Source organism: Herpailurus yagouaroundi, unplaced genomic scaffold (genome assembly GCF_014898765.1).
Source record: "Herpailurus yagouaroundi ecotype Mexico unplaced genomic scaffold, PumYag 67556, whole genome shotgun sequence".
In the NCBI taxonomy this organism is placed as follows: Eukaryota; Metazoa; Chordata; class Mammalia; order Carnivora; family Felidae; genus Herpailurus; species Herpailurus yagouaroundi.
Genome location: NW_024420362.1, coordinates 1,294,999 through 1,299,670, shown reverse-complemented (window position 1 = coordinate 1,299,670; position 4,672 = coordinate 1,294,999).

The following is a 4,672-nucleotide window of genomic DNA, read 5'->3' as shown; positions in this document are numbered from 1 at the left end:
CACCAGAAATATGTAAATCTTGATGTTTATTTTCAAATATTGCCTTAGAGGTTATCAGATACAATATATCCTGAACTATGAAGTGGAAGTAGCAATAAAAATAAAAGGAACAATTTGCAAATTATTTAGGCCATAGAGTCAACAGAACAGGTTGGATGTGTGAGATGAGGGGTTCTGATATGATATGATTGTTATGAAACCACGATGACATGAAAAACAATTGTTGATGGAGACTTACTAGAATAGCAAAAACTAATTTTTCAAAGTAATTTCAAATGGTACAATTGCCAAATTGTATGTTCTCTAAGAACAAAAAGTAAGATTTTTAACCCAGTAAATTCACATATTACATAGAATAATGTTATGTACAATGTAGGTATATTTCAGATACTGCATAAAATGAAGCAGAAGTGGCCAACATACCTGAACAATCAACTATTTAACCCACATGCCTAGTTTATATTATTGACAGCAACTAGAAAGAAATATTTATTTAATGTGACATTCTAACCAAGAAATCTCAAATTCAGTGAGAATTATATTTCTTTACCCTCAAACAATGGCAGGAGAAGGTTTTACATATTTCAAGGCAATGATGCATTTTATTGATGAATAAATAAAGTTTACCAGAATTTATTTATAAATAATAAGACTAGAAAAACATTTTTGAAAGGACAATCATCTATTGGGAATTGTATTATCACTATGTTGATATAGTACCTAATGTTTTGGAACCAATAATAAGCAATCCTATATAACCATTTAATGAATGCTTTTCAAGATCACATCTCATTTATTATCTCCATGACGTTAGGAAATGTCCAAGATTTTGTTCCCGATTTTAGAGATACCAAAAGCATATGTGATATATAAAAAGAAACTCAAATGAGATAGCATGTGCATGTTGCCATTGGAGATGTTGGATAAGCACCTGGCACGGATGCTGCAGAGAAGATTTAAGCACTGGAATAGTGATTGATCTGTATTATATGAATTTCTTTTATAATTTGGAGAGTCTATAAAGGTCAATAGAAGAAATGTAGCTCTCTGTTGACTTGAATTTTACCTGTGCACCCTAGTCTAGAGTTAAGATCATGGGCACCAAAATCACACTACTTGGGTTCAAATCTTGATTCCACCAGTTTACTAGCTCTATAACTCCAGGCAGTTTGCTTCATTTCTGTGTTTCAAAATGTTATAAAACAGTTAAAATAATAGTACTCACCTCAAAAAGTTATCAGCATCAAATAATGTATGTAAGGCATCTAGCATAGAGCTGGGTACATAGTAGACAAAATAAATAATAGTTTTTGTTATTACTGTTATTTACCAGGTGATACTGATAATGTACAAGAAATATGTAGCTTACACATCCATAGGGCAGCATAGCAGCCAGTTACTATCAGATATAGATGAGCTTAAATCCCAGCTCTAGTTGAGTGTCAGTTTTCTCCTAGGTAAAATGGAAGAACACATTTTTATCTCAAGTAGCATTTTATTTTTTATGATTTGAATGATATAGGGTATAATGAAACAGACAAAATTGTTTTTTTGTATAATGAAATTGAACACTGGCTATTTGGATACATTTGGAATATTGTTCTCCTTTAATCAGAATGCTTCCTCTGATTACACATATCCTTAGTTTTAGTTCTCATGATACTATCATCTTTACAATGTTAGTCCTTAAAATAAAAACTCTTGAAAATATGCTCTTTATCTTACAACTGACTCTCTCTGAGCCATAGTGTGCTTTTTTTTATTTATTTTTTATTTTTTTATTTATATATGAAATTTATTGTCAAATTGGTTTCCATACAACACCCAGTGCTCATCCCAAAAGGTGCCCTCCTCAATACCCATCACCCACCCTCTCCTCCCTCCCACCCCCCATCAACCCTCAGTTTGCTCTCAGTTCTCAACAGTCTCTTATGCTTTGGCTCTCTCCCACTCTAACCTCTTTTTTTTTTTTCCTTCCCCTCCCCCATGGGTTCCTGTTAAGTTTCTCAGGATCCACATAAGAGTGAAACCATATGGTATCTGTCTTTCTCTGTATGGCTTATTTCACTTAGCATAGTGTGCTTTTGACTGCAAGCAGGAACAAATGTGAAATCAAGATAGCATGGTATTGGCACAAAAACAGACACATAGACCAATGGAATAGAATAGAAACCCCAGAACTAGACCCACAAACGTATGGACAACTCATCTTTGACAAAGCAGGAAAGAACATCCAATGGAAAAAAGACAGTCTCTTTAACAAATGGTGCTGGGAGAACTGGACAGCAACATGCAGAAGGTTGAAACTAGACCACTTTCTCACACCATTCACAAAAATAAACTCAAAATGGATAAAGGACCTGAATGTGAGACAGGAAACCATCAAAACCTTAGAGGAGAAAGCAGGAAAAGACCTCTCTGACCTCAGCCGTAGCAATCTCTTACTCGACACATCCCCAAAGGCAAGGGAATTAAAAGCAAAAGTGAATTACTGGGACCTTATGAAGATAAAAAGCTTCTGCACAGCAAAGGAAACAACCAACAAAACTAAAAGGCAACCAACGGAATGGGAAAAGATATTTGCAAATGACATATCGGACAAAGGGCTAGTATGCAAAATCTATAAAGAGCTCACCAAACTCCACACCCAAAAAGCAAATAACCCAGTGAAGAAATGGGCAGAAAACATGAATAGACACTTGTCTAAAGAAGACATCCGGATGGCCAACAGGCCCATGAAAAGATGTTCAGCGTCGCTCCTTCTCAGGGAAATACAAATCAAAACCACACTCAGGTATCACCTCACGCCAGTCAGAGTGGCCAAAATGAACAAATCAGGAGACTCTAGATGCTGGAGAGGATGTGGAGAAACGGGAACCCTCTTTGACTGTTGGTGGGAATGCAAATTGGTGCAGCCGCTCTGGAAAGCAGTGTGGAGGTTCCTCAGAAAATTAAAAATAGACCTACCCTATGACCCAGCAATAGCACTGCTAGGAATTTATCCAAGGGACACAGGAGTACTGATGCATAGGGGCACTTGTACCCCAATGTTCATAGCAGCACTCGCAACAATAGCCAAATTATGGAAAGAGCCTAAATGTCCATCAACTGATGAATGGATAAAGAAATTGTGGTTTATATACACTATGGAATACTACGTGGCAATGAGAAAAAATGAAATATGGCCTTTTGTAGCAACGTGGATGGAACTGGAGAGTGTGATGCTAAGTGAAATAAGCCATACAGAGAAAGACAGATACCATATGGTTTCACTCTTATGTGGATCCTGAGAAACTTAACAGGAACCCATGGGGGAGGGAAAGGAAAAAATAAAGAGGTTAGAGTGGGAGAGAGCCAAAGCATAAGAGACTGTTGAGAACTGAGAACAAACTAAGGGTTAATGGGGGTGGGAGGGAGGAGAGGGTGGGTGATGGGTATTGAGGAGGGCACCTTTTGGGATGAGCACTGGGTGTTGTATGGAAACCAATTTGACAAAAATTTCATATATAAATAAAAAAAATACTACCCTTTAAAAAAATAAATAAATAAAAAAAGAAATTGTGATTTATATACACAATGGAATACTATGTGGCAATGGGAAAGAATGAAATATGGCCTTTTGTAGCAATGTGGATGGAACTGGAGAGTGTTATGCTAAGTTAAATAAGTCACACAGAGAAAGATACCATGTGTTTTCACCCTTATGTGGATCCTGAGAAACTTAACAGAAGACCATGAGGGAGGGGAAGGAAAAAAAAAAAGAGAGGGAGAGAACCAAACCATAAGAGACTCTTAAAAACTGAGAAAAAACTGAGGGCTGATGGGGGGTGGGAGGGAGGGGAAGGTGGGTGATGGGTACTGAGGAGGGCATCTTTTGGGATGAGCACTGGGTGTTGTTTGGAAATCAATTTGACAATAAATTTCATATAAAAAAAAAGTGCCAACCCAGAAGATTCTCATTAATCTGAAAGTTTCTCATTTGCACTAAGGATGTGTTTAGCCTATTTTTGATAAGTAACCAGGGTACAGTCATAAACACAAAATAATTGTTAAAAATAATATTGTTATATGCAGAAAGTAATTTAAAAGTGAAAAAAAATACATTTACAATAGGTACCAAAATATTGAATGGACAGGAAATAATTTAACAAAACACAGGTAAGACATCTGACCCACAAACAATAAAGCACTGTGAATAAATTACAAAGGACCCAAATGAATTTGAATTTGAAAAGTTGTTAAGATGACAATTCTCCCTATAACCTACAGATTCAAAGAGATACCTGTAATAATCCTACTAGATATTTTTATAGAAATTGACAAACTGATTCTAAAATTTATATGGAGGGGCACTTGGGTGGCTCAGTCAGTTAAGCGTCTGACTTCGGCTCAGGTCATGATCTCACAGTCTGTGAGTTCAAGCCCCGCGTCGGGCTCTGTGCTGACAGCACAGAGCCTGGAGCCTGTTTCAGATTCTGTGTCTCCCTCTCTCTCTCTCTGACCCTCCCCCACTCATGCTCTGTGTCTCTCTGTCTGAAAAATAAATAAACGTTAAAAAAATTAAAATTTATATGGAAATGGAAGGGACAAAGACTATCCCAAAAAAATTAAAATAATTTTAAGAAATACATTTTTAAGAAAATGAAGAGGTAAGCCACAGATTGGAAGACCG